At 44.3% G+C, this 24,844-nt stretch overlaps 1 protein-coding gene across 1 annotated transcript in view; it reads left to right on the top strand.

Moving 5' to 3' along the window:
• SLC39A11 (solute carrier family 39 member 11) overlaps positions 1 to 22,718 on the top strand; it is a 451,624-nt gene extending 428,906 nt beyond the window's left edge. Inside the window, exon 11 of the transcript XR_010025183.1 lies at positions 22,707 to 22,718. The gene's annotated coding sequence lies outside the window, so the exon portion shown is untranslated. The remainder of the gene's footprint in view (positions 1 to 22,706) is intronic.
• Positions 22,719 to 24,844: the final 2,126 nt, after the last annotated feature.

Below are 24,844 nucleotides of genomic sequence, written 5' to 3'. Positions count from 1 at the left end.
GGACATGGCCTCGGTCATGTATGCTCTTGTCACCTCCAGGTTGAGGTACTGTAACATACTTTATGTGGAGCTGTTCTTGAAGACAGTCTGAAATGTCAGTCCAGAACACAGTTGGCAGGGTTCTGTTTGGAGCTTAGGAGGCTGGATCATAGGATGCAGCTCATCTGTCAGTTTCACTGGCTACCTGTTTGTTTCACTGCTCAGTTCAAGGTACTGGTTCTGACCTTCAGAGCCCTAAACTGCCTAGAACTAGGCAAATTTTATTTTGTTCATTGTAAGCTGCCTTGAATGCATTTTATACAGAAAGGCAGAATATAAACTGAACTTGTTTCCTCTCATTGAAAAATCCCTGAAGAACATCAGAGGACACACAGAAGAAACTCTTTCCCCCTGTGGGGCCCTCATACTGACAAACCAGCTATGCCAACTGCTGGACCCACGCTGGTCCCAAGGCGGTCTCTGTCCGCCATGTGGATCTGAGGGTAGGCAAGGCGTTTCGGCTTTCTTCTTATGTGAATTCCATGTAAATCTTGATCCTGACTGTCATTCTCATCCTTGCTTTGAAGTGTTTGAAGGCTGAGAATCAGGCTTGCCAGTGTATAGGGGGAGGGGGACGGGGACAGGAAGGTTTGTTGCTTCTATTATCTTTCAGGATACTCTTAGAAGAAATTGTTCTCCCTACTTGGCTATTTCACAGAGGAATTTTGCAGTTGTCACACACTCCTATCTTTCCAAGGAGTTTGTGGCATGTGGGTTTCCAGCATGAACTTGAGTGCGGGGGGGGGGGGGGGGCGGAGAGAAACACTTATTTTTGATTCCAGCTTCATGCAGAAAGTAGTGAATATGCAAAGCTGACATTATCATTAAAGGCTCTTTTTAAAATGTAAATAGTCATTGAGTAGTCTCCCAGAAATGAATCTTGCTTTCCATCACCATTGGCAGCTCTGATTTGAAGCTCTGTGTTGGCAGCATGGCCTCAAACGCAGCATTGCTGTTTGTGAGCGCAAGAAGAAAGGCTGCTCAGCATATAGGTACCTGGAGTGGGAGATGGTGGAGGTTATTAGGAAGGATGGCCTAGGGGAGCCTTCCCGAACCTGGGGCAGATGTGTTGGGCTGCAGTTCCTATGATCCATAATGGCTAGGGATGATGTTAGTTGTAGTCCATCATGATGGAGGGCATTGGGTTGAGGAAAGCTGATTCCGATTCTGATTCTGAAAGCTGTCCTGATTTAAGCAAATTGCTGGGCACTGAAAAAGCACTTACCCAGACAGTGTTATGCATGTCCTGGCTTCTTAACCCATGCACTGGTCCTTGTTTGGACATGGTTTGCACACCAGGGTTCTGTAGCCCACAAATGCTGCACCAAGAAGGGGTTAAGTGTGGAGTTAAGTGAGCTTTGAAAGTGATGCTTTAATGGTTTTAATTTTTGTGAACTGCCCAGAGAGCTTCGGCTATTGGGCGGTATAAAAATGTAATAAATAAATAAATGCTGGATTGTGTGGAATGCTGCACATTGGACACTACCTTGTATAGATCCTGGCTAGCCCAGTATTGTCTGCTATGACTGACAATGGTTCTATAGGACCTCAGGGGAAGGGATTTACCAACCCCACTATCTGAGTTCCTTTAACTTAGAGCTTTAGTCCAGGGACATGTATTTCTGCATGGGGTCCATGCTCCTGAACAATGGTCCTTCCTCCATGGGGAAATCCTTTTCACATGTTCACATCTCATTTAAAACTGAGCTTCAGAAATCTACAAGATAAGGTACTCTCAAATGGTGAGGCTGAGGCTGAGAGAGTCTTTCTTTAGACCACCTAGTGAATTCACGGCTAAGGTGAGATTCTAATCAGGGATTTCACATCTCATGCTCTTGGCCGCTACTAACCTTGGCACTCACATAGCAAAGTGTATGCTCAGAGTACAATTGAACTGGCTAGAGAAATAGTATGGGAGCTTATTTCAAGTTTCTTGCCACATACTATTTTACCCACCCCCATGTTCTAAAGTAATGCCACTCTGTAACCTTGGCTAATTTGGCAGAGAGAAAAACGACAACAAAATGTGCACTTTGTATTGCTTCTTGGTAGCCTTGAGACAGCAAATGGCTTTTTTTTAAAAAGGAAAGCAAATGCAACTGGCCTCATATGGGGCCCCCAAGTGCAGATTGCCTCACATGGCTCCCCTCCCCTGAGCCTGCAGAGGTGAGAGCAGAACCCCCTCAGGAATGCCATTGACTAGAGGCTGCGAGAGAGCCTATTAAATGAGAATTGGCCAGATCAATAAATCAAGGCACCTGAAAACTGAAACTAAGGTGGCTCTACTGCTAATATCCCCCAACTCTCTCCTCTCCTCAATTAAAACAAACAAAAATAAAATGGCAAACATATCAACCTGCCACATTGTGTTAAGTCTGTAGAGATGAAAATGTATTTGCTTAGCTGAATACAAGAATGTATGCATGAAATTGCAGTGCTTTAAGGATTGGTTACTTGTTAAAATGGAAGGCGCAAGTCAATCAATTCCAAAGCTGCTGAAAGCAACATGGCGGTTCTGAGGATTATGTTCTATCTAGAGTGGCGGTATTGTTATAATATTATTATTTTACATTTATTTTACATGTATACGTCATCCTTTTTTCCTCCTGCAAGAAACCCAAGGCAGCTTACATGATCCTCCTCCTCTCCATTTTATCCTCACAACAATCTTGTGAGGTAGGTTAGGCTGAACATTAGTGACTGGCCCAAAGTCATCCAGTCAGCTTCATGCCTGAGTGGGGACCTGAACCCAGGTCTCCCCAGTCCCAGTCCAACACACTAACCACTACATCACAATGGCTCTCTTTTTTGGGTTAAGTTGTTGTTTATTCGTTCAGTCGTTTCCGACTCTTCGTGACTTCATGGACCAGCCCACGCCAGAGCTTTCTGTCTGTTGTCGCCACCCCTAGCTTCCCCAAGGTCAAGTCTGTCTTCTCCAGAATATCATCCATCCATCTTGCCCTTGGTCGGCCCCTCTTCCTTTTGCCTTCCACTTTCCCTAACATCAGCCTCTTCTCCAGGGTATCCTGTCTGCAAAAAAAGCTCCTCTTGGTTCATCATACAAGAAGTGATTCACATGTTTTATATTTCCCCTGGCTTTTACATGTTTCTTCACTTGTGGAAATCAACAAAATTACTCTGAGAAAAACCTTCAAAACTAACATTTTCCCTGCTCTTGAGTGGTAACTTTAGCAATTTTCACATATGGATGAGAACTGTTTCAACCAAATTGTTCATCCATGTGTAAATGTGGTGGTAAAGTCATTGTGTGAGGATTTCTTTGAGCTGGAGTGACATTTGACAGTTGTCATGGGGTTGCTCACTGTCAAAAATGGCTTCTTGTAGTGATTCATATCTTCTTCAGGCATGATGTGTAGGAGTAAATCTTATGGCCTGGGTCTAGGTGATCTGAAGAAACACTTCATCTTATTCTCTGAGAATGGCAGAGGACACTCTCATGATTGTTTCTTGTTTTCAGGAGATATATTTACAGACAAGATCTTGCTCCTTCTCTATATTAGTACTCCGTTGTCAGAAAATGCCTCTGGATATTGGTTGCTGAGGAACAACAGTGGGAGAGAGTTATTTCCCTCACGTACCGCTTGTGGGCTTCTCATAGGATCTGGTTAGCCACAGTGTCGAAACAGAATGCTCCATTAGATCAGCCTTTGGTCTGATCTCAGGGAGATATGTGTAGTGGCTTTCTAAATGCCAGGAGATCACTGGTTAAACAAGGCTTACTTGTATTGTTAGACCTTTGGGGAGACTTTTGAGGGTTGCTATTGATATTTTAGATCAGGGTTGGGCCACGCATGGTCCCCTAATGACCACACCATCGAATTTGCCACCAAAAAATAGCCTCTATTTAAAAGAGGCTATTAAAAGAGGTAATACCAGTGAGGAAACAGCCCTCTCCTTCATTTCTACTACACTCCTTGTTACTCATCATCATGCTTCTGATTTAACAGATGGGAATAGAGCCTGTCAATGGGCTTGCTTAAGGCGACCCATCTTATTCCCCCTCCACTTGCAACATCTTTCAGGATAAGAGTATGTTTGTGCAGAGAATGGAATGGTTCCATTGCAAAACTTTAAGCTGTAGACTAGAAACAGCAGAGAGAAGCTACTATAGAAAATATACTATTCTTTGAATGGCAGCAATGTGTGCAGTGAATGCAAATAAGATTTTTGTAATTTTAAAATAACGCCCCCGCCCCAATGTTTCCAGGTTAAAAGCTTTGTTCTCATTTTAGCACATTTTACATTGCAAACTGTGAGGACAGTGGAAGAGCTCAGGTTTGCCTCTATCCAAAGGCCAAATTAAGGGTGGGGATCGTTTTTGAAATGTATTCTCCACCCTGCCTCTACAGTTGGCTCTAATCCTCACCTGCGGGCCTGTCTCATGGAGGATGTGAATTAATTTCCCCTTCTGATCCACTCCTGGAGTCCATTGTGAAAATTAGACAGTCTTTTGCTGTGCTAATTTACTGGATCAGATTGGGCAATTACCTGTTTATAGGGCTGGGTGTGAGGCATAATTTTCCTGTTGCACTGCAGAGGGTGTGTGTGTGTGTGTGTGTGTGTGCGTGCGTGCGTGTGTGTGTGCGCGCGCGTGCACATGTGCAGTGTGCGTGATCAAAGTGTATCTCCCTCCCCTTCCCATTTCCCGTGGGCTCACTTGCCAGTCACCAGTTAAATCCACTGTAGTGCAGTGCAGACAATGTTCAAATGTTTTTATTTCTTATGGTGGGGGTGGGACTGAGACCCTAACCGCAGCCAGCCAAATCCAACTCAAACCTTCTAGAGGCACATGGGATACCTGTTTCAGAGGGGTCACCCCCCCCCCCAAAGATCATGCTCACAGTATTGGAGTGCTTATTGATCCAGCACTGCCATTAGAGACCCAAGTGATCTTTGTGGCTTGATGTGCCTTGCTGATCACAACAGCTGGGTCCTGGATGAAGATAGCTTGGCCACAATTACCAACACTGGTAACCTATTATGCAATGCATTCTGTATGGGGCTGACTTTAAGGGTGCTTCAGAAACTGCTGATGGTACAAAAAAAGGGCCATGAGAATACTAACTGGGATTGCACAGTATGTCCATAGTATGCCTATGTTTAGTCAGCTGCTGCACTGGATCGCAGTCCATATCTGGGCCCAATGTAAAGGACTGGCTGCAATCTTTAAAGCCACGGTTGACAACTTTGGGAGGTCAGGGGAAAAGAAGGTTAAAAGACAGAAAAAGAAGGGTTTGAAACTCTGAATAAGCATCCACATGAGAATGATGGCAGTAGGAAATACATTCAACTGTAGCAAGAGCAGTAAGATCTTCAGTCTATTGAATGACATGTGGTAGGTTTTTATCTTTCCAAGCTTGAAATATGTCTCTTTGCAACTGTAAGGGCTCTCAGTATCCACTTTTGCTGTCCATCTGTTATCTGTGATCTGCCCACATCACAGGGATGTAATGTAAAAGCACATGGACATGCTATTATTACATATTTTTCAAGGACAATGTTTCTATGAGCAATGACTTCCAACCAAAAAGAAGCCACTAGTAAATGCCCACATTATATGCCTCAATTAGGTGTTGTCTTCATTGCATCACCAGCATTTGGCAGAGCTAGCCAGTTTCTAACTAACAAGCTTCGCTGGTGTTTAACATAGGCAAAACATTTTGTTCTTGTTGATGCCCATCTTTCCAAGTCAAGAGATATTTCAGCCTATCTTTTAAATAACTGATGTAGTCTCAGCCTCTCAGTATTACAACTTGTCTTTTGTTCCTGGGGTTGCCGTGAGCTTTGTTTCTTGTTGTACTTATGCTGCTATTAAGTTCATGGTCTTATGTTCTGAATTTAAATTGTTTTTACATTTATTGTAAGCTGCCCAGGCAGCATACAAATCTCATAAATAAAACTAAAAATAAATTCATAAAAATTGGGCCAAGCTGGATTGTTAATTTTTGTTATTAATAGGTCAATGGCTAAATAAAGTCCATTCTGTATTGACACTTCTCAGCCTCCCTGACATTAACTGAGGCCATAGCTAGATGGGGCGATATCCCGGGTTGATCCCCGGGATCGTCCCTGTGCGTCCACATGATGCACAGGGGATCCCTGGAGCAGGGAGGGATGATCCCTCCTTTGCCCCGGGATCTCGCCCTACCCTTTAAGCACGCTTTTTCCGCGGTCTTGGGATGATCCCGAGACTGCAGAATGTGTGGGTGCACATCGCAGTTTGTCTTGGCTCCTCACAAGTAACGATGAGGAGCCGGGAACCACACACAGGGCACAGAGCTCCTCAGGAGGAGCTTTGTGGCCATTTGGGTGGGGTGGGGGGAATGGGGAATTTTTTAAAAAACAACAACAACTCACAGTTCAGCACTCGTGCGCTCCTTCTTCGTTAAAAAAACACACAAAATGGCAGGCACAATGTCCTCTTTCTTCCTGGATGTCACGCGCCACGTGTAAACAGAGGGGGACGAATTCGCAATCATAATATCGTGAGATCCTCACTCCTCCATCGCACTAGACCCAGCCTGAGCAAGTGTGTAAGGTTCACTTTTTAAGTGCTGAGGAGGAAGGGACAGTGTCAGATGGTTGACTTAAGGGCAGCTGCTATAAGGAAAGTAGAGAATTTCTTTGCTGAGGTTGCTGGAAGAATGGTGATCTGTGGGGCGGGAGGAATTATGTGTTGGCACTAAAGATGGGTGAACAAGCGGCCTTCAAGATTGCTAAGATTCTCCAAACTTCGTCTCACCACTTGTCTCATGCCCAATTCCTGTTTGTGTTTGTGATCGCTGCTCGCTTTGCATAATCGGGAAACTTCTACCAACTGAGCAACGATCAAATGGGAAATTTACACAAATCTTCCCAAATTCATGCAAATCTCCTAATTTGAACGAAAACCATTGACCAAAGCGGGTCTGATTCAGTCACTGAGGAAATTTGCATAAATCGAACTGGGAATCAGGAACGAGACTAAGGCGATCACATGTTCACCAATTTGTGAATATTTTCGGTGGACACATGCTTACACTCAGAGTTTCAGTCAGGGCACGAGCACAACTCTTGCAAAAGAGAAATTCTCATATGTCCCTAGTTGGCCCAAATAGGGGCAGGGAATCAGGGCTCCCAGTGAGACACTGGCTCTTCAGGAAACAAATGGGACAGAAGGATCACGAAGAACTAGAGGGGAAATATCCCATAGTATATAGCTCTTTAGGTTCAGGTTGGACTCTGTGATGTTAGGTGAAAAGAGAGCAGAAAGAATGAAGAACAGGCAGGCTAAATTTGTGTGTGTGTGTGTGTGTGCGCGTGCGCATGTGCACCAAAACCAATTGTTGTGTGAAAAGAACACTGCAATATCCAAATAAATGAGAAGAAATCCTGCCTAATAATAGCTACATTTACTTTACCTGACACTACCACTTTGTGTTTAGTGTCTACGAAATGTTGCAGTGCGGAGTGCTGCTCTTCAGGGTGTCACCCAGTGAGCCATGCTTCCTTACAGCATGTTCCATTCCATCCCCACTCCCAACAGGCCCCCCCCCCCCAATTATATGGGGAGGCTAAAGCTTGCCATTAGTTTCCATTTTGGGGATGCTGCAAGTCAAATCCTAATCTCTGGAAAGTGTTACACATCTTTCACCCTTGTTTTCTTCTTCTTTTTTGATTGACATGCCACTGCCAGCATGGTTTTGTGCATCATATTTCCCGACTTGCAAACATATTAAGGCATCATCATCATCATCATCATCATCATCATCATCATCATCATCATCATCATTATTAGTGTATAAAATGCTTACAATTTTCTAAGGGGTGTACAGACTCTGAGCAGGTTGTTTATACATTAGCAGAGTTTTTGAGGCAATCGTCAGAGATCTGGGATCATTGTTGCATTAAATTGCATTAATCTGGTCGTAATAAAGATCAATGCCAGTGTAGAAATGCAGTCGACATGCCTCTTAGCAGGCTAAAAACACACACCAAAACCTCCAGCATCAACCTTCTATTTAACATTTTCCCCATATTGTTTAAGTTGCCATAACACCATTGACTTTGATTCTGTGGCTTCTAACTTTAACCAAGCGTTCTCCAATGTGGAGGCTTCCAGATGTATTTCTACATGTAGAACATAGTCTATGATTTATACAGATCTGTTAGACTACATGAGTACAAATATTACAAACCAAACCATCTGAATTATGACAGCCTCAGGATAGGGGAGGAGGTGAGCCGGCATCCCTTTCCCTCATATTTGAGAAGTCAAGCAGTTCAGCTTAGATTGTGAAACTGTCCAGGATGATGCCACCCTGTTTGGGATTTTCCAGTTGGCACTGTGGGAGCAGAAAGGCTTAATCAAATACCTCCAGGAAGGATTCCAGATAGAACACAGTATGTCTGAGATAAAGAGTTTTCATTAGTTATGGTTTTTATGCGATTTAATGACCTGTTGATGCTTTTGTAAGCCCATTCCAATCACTTACCACCTTTCCCATAAAAAATGTCCCGGATCAATTAGCCAAGGTGAGTCTTGCCTAAATGGTGGTAGCTGTTTTCATTCACAAAACTGAAAAGAATGTTCATGCACCAGGAGTTAAATGGTAAAAGCTTAACCCCAAAGAACCTGGCAGCAATATTGCAGAGCTTCTCATTGGCCAGTTTGCCAAGTTACAAAATGGATATATGGTGTTTATGAAATGATAGGTTAGGAAGTGATGTCAGCTGTATTCTTCTGCCTTTGGCTTCAGATGCCCGGGAACAAGTTTAAGGTACAATCTTATGGATGTTTAGACAGAAAAAAAGTCCTACAACTCCCAGCATTCCTCAGCCAGCCATGCAGGCTTGGGAATGCTGGGAGTTGTAGAACTTTTTTTCCTGTCTAAACATCCATAGGACTGTGTCTTGAGTTGTTCTTACAATAGAAGCAGTTCTGAGTCTTTAAAACAAGTAAACTAGATTGGCTGAGATATGGTACCCCTGGACATGAGTACTTGCAGCTATGTTGAGGATGCCAGAGAGAGAGAGAAGCTGCAGGAGTGGCCATCTCATGGCTTACTGCAAAACTGAGGACTTTGCAGGATTGAATTGATAATTTATATACTGGGTGGTGAGTCCAAGTTGGAAGATCCAGGGATAATGTCAAGTTCCCCAAGGGAAGGCCTGTGGAGAAATCCTGAGTTATAATCCCAAACTTCAGACAACTAGGTGTGATTGTAATGAGAGGAAAGGCCCCCCGGGAGCAACAAAGAAGGAAACCTTATTGAATTTATAACCTTGTGGTGTTCCTGTTGCAATGTTCATAACCTCCCATCCAAACTGGGGTTCTTGCATGCCAATCAGAAGGAAGTTGCTTACAAAATTATGCATGGCGTGGAGAATGTGGATAGGGAGACATTTTTCTCCTTATCCCATAATACTAGAACCTAGGGTTATCCCATGAAGATTGGTGGGAGATTCAGGAGAAATAAAAGGAAGTACTTCTTCACACAGTACGTAGTTAAATTATGGAATTCACTACCACAACATGTAGTGATGGCCACCAATTTGGATGAGGAGAATTCCTGGAGGAGAAGGCTATCAATGGTTACTAGCCCTGATGGTTATGTACTACTTCCAATATCCGAGGCAGTAAGCCTGTGTGCACCAGTTGCTGGGGAACATGGGTGGTAGGGTGCTATTGCACCATGTCCTGCTTTGTTGGTCCCTGGTCAACAGCTGGTTGGCCACTGTGTGAACAGAGTGCTGGACTAGATGGACTCTCGGTCTGTTCCAGCATGGCACTTCTTATGTCCTTATGTTCTTATTTATGCCCTAAGAAGCTGAAGATGGTCCTGATTTAAAATCCATGTCCCCTGACAAGCTGCTTGTGTCCTAGCACTAAGAAGCTGGTTGAGAAAAGACATGGAGGGTGATACATACTGAGGCAATGGAGCCAGGTTGATGGAGCTGCTGCTATCCCGTAGCCATGGTTCTGTTGAGTACATCTGTGTGATTGGATGTAAATGAAGCATAGATGCTACTGATTTCATAAGGCCCTCTTACTTTCTGGATTGCAAAGCTGGTCTGTTCAAATGTCCTATGTAAGCAAAGGAAGAATGTTGTGGGTGCTAGGTCAGGATTGTAGAAGGGTGGAGGCTGACAGATGGGGTGGGGGAAGTAATTTTAACCTGGCGCACCTGTCAAGCTAGCAGTCACCAGCTCCTCATTCGTTGAAGGTGGAGAAGGGGGTTTAATGAGGAAGCCCTAAGGTTATCTTTCAGATACTCAGCTTGGATGAGCTGTCTCCAGACCCATTGTGGTTCAGACGGAGCTAACATCACCGAAGTGTTTATCATCTTGTTTTAGAAACCAAGGAGAAGGGGATTTTCTTCATTCTTTCATCAGCATGTCAGTTCAGATATGACACATCTGCTATTTAAAGGAGCTGTCTGAGTTAAGGTGTGTGGTGAAGGCTCAAGTTAGGAAGAAATCCTAATGGTTTAGAGGAGCTACTATTTGTTGCACTAAAAGTACTGCTCTTTTTTCAGTCCATGGCAGCAAACCCCTGGCAGATAAAGTAAATGTAAAATATGGTTAAAGAGCCTTGTAGTCAAATGGGATCCTTCTAAGCTCTCTTTAGTTCTTAAGCCAGGGACATGTTTTTTTTTTTCATTTTCAATTTTTTTTGTTTTTGTTTTTCCTGGATCTTGATCTCTACCAGGCTTCTCCAACCTGACACCCTCCAGCTTTGCTAGACCACTACTTCCATTATCCCCAGTCAGCATGACCATTGCTAGCTGGGGTGTGGGAATTGTAGGGCAACATGTCTGGAAGGCACCAGGTTGGAGAAGGTTGGATTAGACTCATCACACTTGTCTATCTTATATCCATATTAACAGAAAAGGCTGTTTTGTTAAGATAGAATTGGAGAAATGTGAAGGGGTATCAAAAATGACATTAAGATAATGAAGGGTGTCATTTTTCCTGTCTTGAAATATGATAATATAGTTAATATGGAGAAGGACATGAAATAGAAATTGACTAAATAAAATACTTTTCCTGGCAAATATGACCAGCCTTTTAGAAAATCAGCAACAGCAAGCTCAACTCTTAGCCTACAGTAGACTTACAAACTGTATGCACATAAGGCTACTAGGCATGGCCATGAAGCCCACTGGAAGCACAGGTCTTGTGTATGTGGACTTGTGAACATTTATATGGGGGGCAGAGCTTACCCATTGGATCTTGCTCCCCTACCCCATGCATGTTCACCATACATGAGGTGATCATCTGAATAATACTATGGCAGTGCATTGCAAAACACCACCAATCTGTCTTTGGGAGAATAAGTTTACTCATGCACATAAATATGTTATAGATTAATAGGAAATTTCAAAAAGGATCAAGTTCATCATACACTTGCCCAGACGATTGTAAACAAAGACAAAGAAAAAAATAACACAGCCCATCTTCCTGACATTGCTTGCTCTTGGTTTTGCTTGGGGGTGGTCATTGGATCCAAAGAAAGACTTTGGGGAGTAAAAAGCTTGCCAGAAGTAGGGGGCTGCTTCCTGCATTGGGACAGCAAAGTGCCATGTTGCACTGAATTGAAGGCAGCAGCGGATTGGCACATCCCATTGGAACGCCATCTGGTATTGCAAGAACCCATGGTCTTGATAACTAATCTGGGTGGTAGATTGTGGCCCATATGCCTTTACAGTGTTGCGGAGATGGGTGAAGTGATTATTCAACACTAAGGCTGTTTGTGAGAGAGTGGCGTAGCGATGCCCGTTTCAAAGCAGGATCCTTGTTCAGGAATAAACCCTTAATGGGTTTTCCACGTTTGCCTGTGGCATGGGGTCTATGCAAACGATCAGGGATGGTTAGTTAAATGAGGCCCAAGCAAATCACAGGGCAAGATGGGTAGTGCCGTGTCTGAAGATATCACAAACTCACCCACACATTTTGAATGAATACAGGACATAAAGCATGATCTGGGATCCATGCCTAAAGTAGCCGTATGCCCTACTTTACAAAGAAGCATATTCTGTTTGAAGGGCCATCCAGTCCAAGTTCACTTTAAACATAATGAACCATGAGAAGGGAGAGCAGCCACTGCCTTAGAGTTACCCACCAACATTTACCACCTGGACGTCAGACTGAGCAGGCAGACAGAGATCATCTGGTCAGTGTCTTCACCAGTGAGATGCATTGTAGTCAGTGATGTGGGCCAGAATTTTTTCCCCAGTGCTTCATTTTTTGTAGAAATTTTTCCATTTCATAAATTCGTTAGTAATGATAAATTGATTGCTATTGCAAATACAATATTAGGCGAATTTGGCAGTTTCAAAGTTTTAGATGAGTGATTATCAGAATATCCTGGGTTGCTAAAACATACTAGTGTCAAGAGTTCCAAGTATCTTCACACATACCCCTTAAATGTAAACAATATAATGTAATAGAAGTACAAGTTATTGTCTTTCCATTTTTAGAAGTAGTCCAGTAAAATTTTCTCCATAATATCACTTAAATTGCATTAAGTGATTGATGTAATTTTTTCCCCTTCAGATATTTCAGGATAAATACTTGTGGAATATTGGGACCAAAAATTGCATTTCTCTCTCTCTCTCTCTCTCATTCCAGTGCAAATTAGCTTAAATTTTCTAATTCACTTTTTTTCTGGTAAACATACATCATTAAAAGAGTGTCTGGGGACACTCTATGGCCATAGACAGAGCTATGACTGCGGAAGAGGAGATCCTCCCACCTGCCATGGAAAGTGCTGCAGTGTCTCCTTTTCCAAGGTCACTGCTGTGACCTCAGAAGAGGACAGGGAGAATGGAAAGGGGGCATGCAGTGGGTGGAGAGGAAGGGGAAAGGAGAGAACATGGATCTGCAGGGTCTGCAAACCTCTCCTCTCCCAGCCCGCCCCCCGGGAAGATAGCCCTAGACCAGCCTCTGAGCACATCTAGCGCAAAATGTGTTTCATGAGGACTGGGAAGCTCAAAAATCCTCTGTGGTTCTTCCTGCCCTGCTGGGCAGGGCTTTGGATAAGAAATAAGAACATAAGAATTGCCATGCTGGATCAGACCCCAAGGGTCCATTTAGTCCTGCACTCTGTTCGCACAGTGGCCAACCAGCCGTTGAGCAGGACATGGTGCAACAGCACCCTCCCTCCCACCGATGTTCCCCAGCAACTGGTGCACACAGGCTTACTGCCTCAAATACTGGAGACAGCACACAACTATCAGGGCTAGTAGCCATTGATAGCTTTTGCCTCCAGGAATTTATCCAACCCCCTTTTAAAGCCATCCAAACTGGTGGCCATCACTACACCTTAGAGGAGTGAGTCCCATAATTTAACTATGTGCTGTGTGTAGAGATGTGAAGGCCCGGAACTTACAGTTCAGGTGTTCCTAACAGTTCAGGAGCTTGTAGCTCCATTTGTTACCATTTCTTTTAAAAGTAAATTCAATTTGAATGCACTGTACTTTTAATATACCAAATGTAATAATTTTACGCCAAACCAACTTGGACATAAGTACATTTTATGTTCCTAAAGTAACAAAGTGACTTTCAAGCTGTAAAAAGTGTTAATATTGCATTATTTCAAATTTTCCCAAAATTTCCGTCTTCCCCCGCCCCCCAAAAATGAAAAACAAAACAAAACACCCCACGTTTTCCCCCTCATGGCTTCAAAATTTCTGGAAATCTTACATCTCTAGCTGTGTGAAGAACTACTTCCTTTTATTTGTCCTGAATCTCCCGCCAATCAGCTTCACTGGATGATCTCGGGATATTATTATTATTATTATTATTATTATTATTATTATTATTATTTGTAACCCGCCTTGCCCAATACTGGGCTCTTTGGGTTAGACAAAGAGCTTGGATCTCTCCATCTATTGAGTTTCAGTCCTTTAGGATTGCACTCTAATTATATTTCTTTTTAAATTACAGTAATTATTTTCAAATTTGCACCTAAACATATAAATTATGAAAATCTCTCCTCTTCTCTTGCTCCAATTCAGGTTTTCTTTTGGGTGAGGTGTAAAGTGGCTACCATATTCAGGTCTAATTTATTTTTCTGAACAAATGAAATGATTCCTGCATTCCTGTACGTTACGGGACCAGAGCTTTATTGTAAAACCTACTTCCCAGTCATCACTCATTGTGAAAATTGTGTGTAAAAATGTGAGATGAGTGTGTGGAAAAGTTACTGTTTCCTTTCTACTTAAAAGGATCTACCTTTTCCATGACGCATCATTCATTTACCAACATAAAAGGGAAATGACTCACCTTTCATCCAAACAAGAACTCCTGAAGCTTAGCCGACAGCACCTGTCTGGACATGGTTACTTATTAACTAGTTATGAGCTAAAGGTGTCCTGGGAAATAAAGAGTTTACTTTTTTTCCTTCAGCCTGGAGTTTGAGTGACCACTCCTTGCTTTTCAAATAAGGTTTGCACACCAGGACAATGCCTGTGATATGATCTTGAAGTAAGCCAATGATCAGTGTTTACCCCACATGTCCAACCTCTCTTAATCGTGGGTCATGTGGGATTGGAGAAGGGTCTTAGTGGGATCATTTTCATAACTTTCTACTAGCCGTGACTTTGTAGAGGGACTGCCATGAGAGTTGTATGATTAAAGATCTAGTTCAGTGGTTCCCAAACTTTTTCAGGTAACCGCCCCCTTGGTTCCACAAACTCATGCCCAGTGCCCCCTACCCTATACTATAAAAATCATTATTCAGAATAGCGGTTTTCAATGACCCACTAAGGAAGATAATAACAATAAAATTCAAAACAGTAACAATTAATTGAATATTTATTCAAAATCAGAAGCACCCGCCGCAGGCTTGCTGAGGAAGGGAGGGAAAAGAGAGCGAACGCCTCTGTTTTGCAGCCGGCGTGGCAGAGCACACCAAGCAGGGTATGTCTCTTCATTAGCATTTTGGTGTTTTTGAAACATTTCAATTCACTGTTAAAAGGACTCTTCTTAAACTGTATTAATACATGTGTGGATTCTTCCCCTATATGGCTTGGGACCAAACTACCTTTTCCCATAAAAAATTCCCAGGGTTTTAAGACCTTCTGGAGAGGCGCTTCTCGGAAAAGACCACCTCGAGCGCCCCTCTGCTGCCCCTTTGTCTCTTAGCTCCCCCTGCTGCCCCTTTGCCTCTTAACACCCCCCTATGCAATCCCACTGCCCCCAAGGGGGCGGTACCGCCCACTTTGAAAACTACTGATCTAGTTTCTTTTACAGGACAGAATCTGATTCTGTGAATCAAGCAATAAACAGCTATTTCAGGCTCTGGCGGGACAATTCAAGCCATATTTCTTCAGAAGCAAACCCCACAGAGGTCAACTGGGCTAACTCTGTAATAATTGTGTTTAGGAATTCAGCATTTAAGCTTCTTTTTTCTTCTTTTTTCTTTTTAAATGCTAGACGTTCCCTGACATTGTATCTTGTGTCAGCCTTTGATCATTTCTTTGGTTTAAGGGTGAAAAGAATGTTTGTGTGATGTGACATGCCTACAGTTGAACCAAAGGGCTGTTGATTGTATGATTAGACCCTTTTACTCCTGTTTATTCTGACCCTATTACTAGAGAAAATTGAGTGGTTTCTTTATATTCCCAGGATGGCCTAGCATCACCACCTGAAGGAAACATCCGCATCATCACTTTTATTGTTATGTTTTAGCTATCACATGATTATTTAGCTAAGCAAAGTGGTTATTAAGAGGCAAGTAAGGTTTGGGATTTCCGCTACTGGCTTTGCACCTTGAAGACTCAGTTGTCTGAATGCCACCCCACCCTTCTAGTGGTAAGAATATCCAGCAACATAGGCCATTTTTACACCTGCCTTTTCTCCCTGGATCATCCCAGGATCATCCCTGTATGTCCAAATGACACACTGGGGATCCCGGGAGCAGGCAGGGACGATCCCTCCATTTTCCTGGGATAATCCTTAGGTGTAGAAAGGGCCATAGACTTCCTATAAACATCCTAGTCTTTATCCCAGGGATTCCTTTGTTCCAGGTTAAATAGTAGCTTGCCCCATCATAAGTGGCTATTCCTTTTTGTCAAGGAAATGGGGAGGGAGTGGGCAGCACATCTGGAGCCTGGGGATTGGTCAGGGGTGGTCGGTTGTTCCTGACCCTTTGGCTGGTTCTGGCTTTGCTAGTGCTGTTGCAGCTGTGGCCAGTCTAGAGCCAGTTTCCCATATGGGGGTGTCTTGGAGGTGGATATAAAAGTTCCAGCTTCTTCTCTTCTGCCCCACATCCACTTCTGTCTTGGCCCCTTTTATGGGCCTGAGTGTTGGAGCCCCTCATCATGGCCCCAGCCCCTTCTGTGTCTGTGTCTAGCTTTGGCCATATTGGGAGAATGAAATGGGGGAAACACTGGTGCTCATTAGTATTGTAGAATGGAAAGATAGAGTATCTAAAAAGACAGCAAAATACATCTACTAAAAGGAAGCTATATATCACTTGAGATCAACATTTTACTTTTATTTGCCTAAAAAGCAAACACAGGTTCTACAAACATTTTTTTCTATCTAATAAAAATAATAATAGAAGCCTGCAATCAAAAAAATTGGCCTGTTAGCTCAAAGTGACATATGAATGTCTGTCTCCCATTCCATTACTTCCTTGCCCTTGCTGCTCTCTGAAGATTGCCAGGTCAAATGCTGAAGTAGTGGTAGCAGTAGCAGCTGGCAGAATTCTCCCTTCTATGCAATTCTTAAAGACACAGGGTTCCTCTCGATGTCTAGGCCAGCCTTCCACAACCTGGCTCCCTTTAAATTAGGGGTGAGCAACATGTGGCTCTCCAGATGTTTTGGTCTACAAATTCCCATCAGCCCTAGCTGGCACAGCCAATGGGAGTTGTAGACCAAAACATTTAGAGGACCACATGTTGCCCAACCTGACCTAGCTGTTTTGGTCTACAGTTCCCATCACTCATTCTGCTGGCTGGGGTGATGGAAATTGTAGTCCACAACATCTTGTAGGTATAAAGGTTGGGGAAGGTTGTTCTAGACTTATGAACCCTATATATTCTGGACTCCTTAACTTGCAAGCCCCAAACCTGTTCCTCAAGTTCTCTTCCCTCAGGTTCCCCTCCCTCAGTTTCATGTACTTCGGTCCACTACTTGTTCTGCATGTATACACCAAATTTCATGGGGACAGCACAATGCTCAGGAGAGATTGTACCTTATATCTTTTCTCATCCTCTTGAATACCAATATGACGCCTTAAATGTGACCCCAACTTTCATTCGGGCATCTCAGCCTTCAGGGGAGAATTTTATGTTGTGTCATGCTCCTGGATCTTTTGGAAATGGCCCCAGATGCTGTTTTTCATTGTGTCCTACATTCAAACAGCTGGGATTCAAAACTAAAACAATTTGGGGGGTGTGTGTGCATGTGTGCGTGTGTGTAAAATGGAGGACAATTCATATGCTTTATACCATTCACAACTCACCCCCACACCCCCGGTAGTAATGTTCATCTCCCAGCATTCCAAACTGGTATTCTTGGTATGCTTTTAACATCACAATGACGGCTGAGAGCAACAGATGAAATTTTTAATTCTAAATATATTTTGAAATTACTCTGTTGTTAGTCTATCTATATTTCAATACGTGTGTGTGTGTGTGTGTGTGTGTGTGTGTGTGTGATTGTGCTATCTCAACATTCAATGGAGTTAATGCATTGCAAAGAAATTTAAAAACAGAATGCAAAACCAAAGATTCTAGCTAAAGCTGTTGAGTGATCCTGTGGAAGGAGGACACAAATTAGTGAGGTTTTTCAGCTATGTGGCAAGCTTTGACCTACTATCACAAAATAAACCCTCCATGGCTACATCAGTCAAGGGAGCAGAGTTCTGTAGCTTGCTTGATTGCCGTAGCACTACCCAAAGGGAGGGAAATAGTGCGGTTGCACTCAGGATTGAAGGGCCAAGGTTAAGGGATAACTTTTTTTGTTAAAAGGGAGCAGCCAGTGAGGGGCTTTTCAGTTTTAATGGCTGCCAGGGGAACGCTGTATGGCTGAAACTGCCAGAATAGTTTCATTTCCTGTTTTGCTTTGCTGCCCACACAATCCTGCAGATAAACAACATTCCATGTCCCAGCATGGCTTTTTCTCCCCCTGAACCAGAAAAACACACCCCCAAAATGAATTAGCTGAGAGAGGATCTCAGTCACTGCTGAAGTGCACACGTGTTTGCCGAACTAATGGAAGGAGGTGGAGGTGGAGGAGAAGTTGATGGCAAGCAGATAGATCTAGATACACATCAATTTTTTTTATTCTTGCCTCTTTCACTGTTTTCTCTGGATGGAGATGTCTTCCTGTCCTGCTGCTTGAGGTGGAATTTGCTCATTTACAGCTTGTGCCCTTGTACAGCGGCCAGCTACAACTCTAGCAATTTAGGCCTCCTCCTCTTATGGCCTGAGGGAGTCTCTGTGACTTGGTGGTTGGTGCAGAAAAAAGTGGGGGCTGGAGGGCCAGGACTCTTTGACCCTTGAGACCCCTCTGCCTCACGCCATGTGTGGGCCATTGGCTGAATCATTCATCCTTGCTGTGTGCTTCTGGGAGTTTTAAAAGGCTGGGTAACCGGGCTTTCCTCCTTGCCAGAAGGCAATAATATGAGGTTTAAGCACCTAATTTTTCTTGATAAAGTAAGTATGTGTTACTTGATGTACATTTTTGATGCATCTTGATTCATATATTGGTGTGCAATTCTATACAAGGAGCCTGGCCTATTGAATTAAACTTCGTAGAGGAGGATGTGGTCCCAAAATAATTGTGCATGGTACCTACTCATATGGGCTGACCCCTTCTTGTAGTAAGAGATTTGTGCATTTTGTCCGGGTTCAATCCTGTTTAATATATATTCTGCTGTTGACAATGTCATGTATCTGGAACAGAGTTCTCATGGGGAGATCCTCCAATAACCATCTCTAGAGCTAGTTTCACACCTACTGCAAATACATACAATCTATACTCAGTCAAAATGCACTCAGTTAAAATCCATACATTCCAGTTGAGCACTCTTGAGAAACACATCTGCATTTCACGCAGTTCAATTTACTATTGCACACAGGTTTGTTGCTTCTTCTTCTTCTTCTTCTTCTTCTTCTTCTTCTTCTTCTTATTATTATTATTATTATTATTATTATTATTATTATTTATTGCATTTCTATACCGCCCAACAGCTAAAGCTCCCTGGGCGGTTCACAAAAACTAAAACCATTCAAAGTATAAAACAAACAGTATAAAAACATGTTATAAAATACACATTAAAAACTACCATACATGATTAAAACATCTTTAAAACATCCTTAAAATATCCTAAAAACATTCTAAAATTTCACTGGATAGGCCTGCTGGGATAGATTTGTCTCTTTCTACTTGGTTCTCAGAAAGACTTAAGAGTATTTTGCAGATACATTAAGCAATGTGTGGCCCATGAGGAGACCCTTCCATGCTTGGCTAACCAGCAGCAGTGGCAAAAATCCATTTCCCCTTCCTTGCTAAGTATCATCATGTGGCAAGGGAGGGGGAAAAGGAGCTGTTGTTCCAGCCAAGAGTGGGAAACAGGGGATACAACCCCAGTGGTGGACTTTTTAAGGTGACATTTTGCGGCAAACCTCATAACATTTTAAAGCATGGGCAGTAACGTACACGCATTTCCACCATGGATCTGGACACTTCATATTTTGGATTCGGCTACATTTCATTCCTAACCAGAAAACCCATGACCTGTTAACATTGCCTGAAGCACCATTGGCACCCCTGGAACAAGGATTTGAAGTCCTTTCTTTTGCATTAACAATGTCCCCACTCTAGAATAAAGACACAAGGCAATTTTTTGGGGAAAAGGGTAACAGCTTTATTAATAAACATCAAGGATCTGCAGCGGCAGGACTACTTCCTCCCTCCATCCTCTTGAGCCAGTTGGCAATGAGAGAGAAGTTGGGTAAGTGGCCAACTTCACCTCTTAGGTGCCTCACCACCCAGTTGTGACCAAAATAGCTGAAGCTAGTTAGCCAAACAATAGCCATCTCATTAGCCATCCATGGAGTCGGTGAAAAGGATGCACACAAAAGCCAAATTAGGTTGCATATCCCCCCCACCATTTCTACCCCTTCTTACAGGGGTGAGTAGTTAATCCCACACCAGGTGGAAGGGGGGTAGGTAGAAGATGGAGAAGTCGTTTAAGAGGTTGGGAGTGCTTTATAAAGACAGGCCCCTTGCCTCCTGACTGTACAGTGTTCTGATGCTGGCTCATCATGTCACGTATCTTCCTCTGCCCAATTGAGGTGGGGAAGGAGACAGACCTGCTCACAGGTGAGGAAGAGAGGCATTCCTGTTTACCTCCAGGAAAGCAGGTTGGCACCTACGTTCAGCCCTGGTGGGGCATTTCAGGAAATAGCTTTGATCTTTCATGGCAAACGCACCTTCAAATGAGCCGCAAAAGAAGCCACCCTCCTGAGTGGTGAGATAACAGATAACAGCGTTCTACGCACACTCTCCAATATCTCTGTTTTTATGGGGCTTTGATTGCAGCAGGATACTTAGAAGCCCGGGGAAACTTCAAAAGGTCCACACTTGCATTGCACCACCTTGTACAAAGATCTGTATTAGGGGTGTGTGTATCGGCACACTTGTTTCTATTAAGAAATATTTGTAGTAAGTCAAATTCTATGCACTGTCACTACAGGGTATTTACAAATGTATTTATTTAAAAGGCCCCCAACTGTGCAAAGGTTAGCCTTACATTTCTTCACCATCTTTCCTTGGGAAAGATGGAGTAAAACATGCTTATCACTGCTTTCACCAAACTAGGATGGAGACTGCTACAAGTTCAGCATATCAGCTTTAGTACAATATAGTGCTCCTTCCCATTCTAGAGGGGTAACCATGTTAGTCTGTTGCATCAGTAACAACAAGGACTCTTAAAGACTATCAAATATACACACTTTCAGGGGCAGATCCCACTCTCTCAGATACATGGAGTGAACATTAGAAGAAGAGCCCTGCTGGATAAGCACAAGAGTTTCGTCTAGTCCAGCATCTGCTTTCTCTCAGCAGCCAATGAGATGCCTCTCGAAGTCACACAAGTAAGGCATGAAGACTGCCATAGCCATCTCCCACTGCTGTTCCCCATCAATTGGAATTCGTTGGTAGCCTAGAGCCATCATGGCAAGTATAGGCCACGGTGGGCTCATCCTCTGTGAGATTGTCTAATGATCCCTTTTTAAAGGGGCACAGTAGCTTATTTGTCTGACCATGTGGGGGGACAACAGTAGCTTACTTTCAAAATCAAGAAGTAGCTTATTAACCCATCATGGATTAAAGTGATGTCTAAACACAGCCAGTGTCACTTGTTACATAGCTACATACCTTACAGGGCCTTCGTGTGACTTCTTCGCTAAGAGTGTGGACAAATAAGCCACTGCCTCCTGCCCTGACAACATCTCTTCTGAATGGTTAGATATGTCAATTCCTTTCCTGGTGTGCTCTTTTGCATCCGCTGTGGAAAGTGAAGTTGACATGCTTCTAACTATTCAAAAGTGGCACCGGATCTTAAGAGAAAAAGTAACATCTGAAATAGCCCAGGGTTGCCAAGAGGCAAGCCAAAATGTTGAATGGGTTGTGGGTTTGTTTATTGTAGTTCCACTCCTTTCCAAAGCAGTGGGGTAACATGAGAACCCCTGGCCCATGTGATGGTATCCATATTGTATCTTCACACACCAGAAACAAACCCTCCAGAAATTGGGGTGTGTGTGTGTGTGTGTTTGTGATAGAGGAATCATAACTTAGGCTTTTCCCACATAGCCATTGCTTCCACACTGCCTAGGTAACATCAGTACTGTTCAAATTGTCGCAATATGTCTCAAGTAAGCTTTTTTAAAATTAAAAATAGCTTTTTAAAATATTATTCTCCTTAAATGACCCAGTATCTTCCACAGCAGCCTGCTGCTTGTGCCACTGCCCCGCCCACCTCCCAGTTCCATTGATTGCAGAGTGGAGCCAACTGCCAAGGTTCTCTCCAGCCAATTGGCAGAAGAGTGCTGTCTCCAAGCCTGTTGAGACCTTGAGGCTTGAAGAGCATAAGAACTGCCCTGCCACGAGGCGGCGGGCCGTCTCCGGTCAGGGCGTCTCCGGTCAGGGCATCCCCGAAGGGGGTGACACCAAAGGGGGTGCGCCCCTTTGGTTTACCCCTTTGGGATGCCATGAAGGTGAGGGTGATTCTCTGTTTCTCTCTCCTCCCTGGGCTGTCAACTCGCTGCTTGTTTTAACTATTACCTCAATTGTGTGAGAAGAGTTTCCCTGAGTGAGAGCAGGGATCGCATGGGAAATGATATAATTACTTCTTGTGTCCTCCCCACCCTGAGTGAGAGGCAGAGGTTGGGGGCTTCACCTATTATAGCTGCTTCATCTGCCCAGAGTGAGATGCTGTGGTACTTGAAGCAGGAGGCTCCCCTGTGTGAGAGCCAGGGGGAGGAGTGTGGCCACACATCAGGTAGTAGTAGAATTAGCAGTTACTAAGGGAGGGTGTGTGTGTGTGTGTGTGTGTGTGTGTGTGTGTGTGTGTGTGTGTAAGCACTTTATCACTTAGTTGGTAGTAGCCTGATGTCCATCTGTGACCAGTGGCTGGGTACCACAAGTGAGAAATGTGCTGTGTTGTTTGTATGACTGAGTGTGGGTTTGAATGGTGAGTGACTGCATAGGTGGTGTAGGTAAGGATGTTTTTGGGAAGCCGTGATGCAGGGATACATGGAGGGGGAGCCACTATTCCAGTGATTTGGGGCAGAAGGAGATATGGCAGGAGGAAGGGGTTGCAACATCAGCGTAGAACGGGTTTCAGGTGTCTTCACACTGTTCCCCTTCTACCCCCCTCCTTCTCATGTACCTGGTAGCTCAGCCACTGAGCCCTCCTTCCTTGTGGTGCTACTCTTTAATGCCAGGTCAGTCCGCAATAAGACCTCTCTTATTCATGATTTAATCCTGGATGAGAGGGCTGACCTGGTGTGCATTACTGAGACTTGGGTGGGTGAGCTGGGTGGGGTTGATCCGACTCAGCTCTGCCCATCTGGGTACACAGTGCAGCACCAACATAGATTGGAGGGATGGGGTGGGGGAGTCGCCGTGATTCATAGATCTTCCATCTCTATCACCAGGAAACCACTCCATCTTGGAGCAGCCCTTGAGGGTTTGCACTTGGTGTTGGGCCAGAGAGACAGATTGGGGATGCTGCTGGTATACCGCCCACCCTGCTGACCGGCATCCTCCCTGACTGAGCTGGCGGAGGCAGACTCGAGTGTGGTGTTGGAGGAACCCAGGACGGTGGTTCTGGGCGACTTCAACTTTCATGCTGAGGCTGTCTCTGGAGCTCCGGCTCGGGACTTTATGGCCTCCATGACAACCATGGGGCTGTCTCAGTTTGTCATTGGCCCAACACATGAAGCAGGGCATACCCTTGATTTGGTTTTTGCTCCAAGCTGTGAGATGGGTAGTCTGAAGATTGGGTGTGTGTGTCCAAGTAACCCCATTGTCATGGTCGGACCATTTCCTGGTGAGATTTGAACTCATGGCGTTACTACCCTCCTGCAAGGGTGAGGGACCCATTCGGATGGTCCGCCCCAGGAGACTGATGGAATCCAATGGATTTCTGAATGCTCTTGGGGATTTTCCAGTGGAGAGAGCTGGTGATCCAGCCAAGGCCCTAGCCTCACTGTGGAACGGTGAGATGTGGAGGGCCATCGACTTGATTGCACCTGAGTGCCCTCTCCAGTCCTGCAGAGCCCGCTCTGCTCCTTGGTATACTAAGGAGTTGCGGTCAATGAGACAGACTGGACATCAGCTAGAGCGCAAATGGCGCAAGACTCGAAGTGAAGATGACCAAGCACGCTGTAGAGCGCATAATCGTGCCTATTGCGTAGCAGTGTGGGCAGAAAAGGCATATTTTGCTGCCTCCATTGCGTCCTCGAGAAGCCGTCCAGTGGAGCTCTTCTGGGTGGTCCGGGGGCTGCTAACATCATCCCCAGCAAATGGGGCCCTGGCCCCATCGAGGACCCGCTGTGACCTTTTTGCATCACACTTTGAGGACAAGATCGCTTCTCTCCGCAGCAAGCTTGATGTTGTTTTTAGTGCAGCTCCAGTTGAGGTGTCCGATGCCACCATCTGCCCAATTTTGTGGGATCAGTTCCAGTTATTACGGCCTGATGATGTAGACAAGGTGCTTGCAGCAGTGCGACCGACCACTTGCCCTCTCGATCCCTGTCCCTCCTGGCTTATAAAAGCAAGCCGAGGGGGTCTGACTGGGTGGGTCCAGGGGGTGATAAATGCTTCTCTCCGGGAAGGGGTGGTCCCTGCTGTCCTTAAGGAGGCAGTAGTGCGACCACTCCTGAAGAAGCCCACCCTGGACCCGATGGTATTAGGCAACTACCGCCCAGTTGCTAACACTCCTTTTTTAGAGAAGGTACTTGAGAGGGTTGTGGTGGAGCAACTGCAGGCACTCTTGGAGGATACTGATTATCTAGATCCATTCCAGTCTGGGTTCCACATAGATCCATCCTCCGATTGGAGTCCACAAGGGGAAGAGCCTTCAGCATGGTGGCGCCCCTCCTGTGGAATTCTCTGCCTCTGGAGGTCAGGCAGGCACCAACCTTGTACTCCTTTCACCGCCTCCTGAAAACATATTTATTCCAAGAAGCCTTTCTTTAACATGCAGCCTTGGATTTCTGTTTTTGCTTCTTTTAAATTTTGTTTTAACTATTTTACTCTGTTTTTATTTTCATTTTAC

The sequence above is a fragment of the Elgaria multicarinata genome, chromosome 3, assembly GCF_023053635.1.
Source record: "Elgaria multicarinata webbii isolate HBS135686 ecotype San Diego chromosome 3, rElgMul1.1.pri, whole genome shotgun sequence".
Taxonomy (NCBI): domain Eukaryota; kingdom Metazoa; phylum Chordata; class Lepidosauria; order Squamata; family Anguidae; genus Elgaria; species Elgaria multicarinata.
Note: the sequence above shows the minus strand (reverse complement) of the source record. Positions and strands in the feature narration are given on the sequence as shown.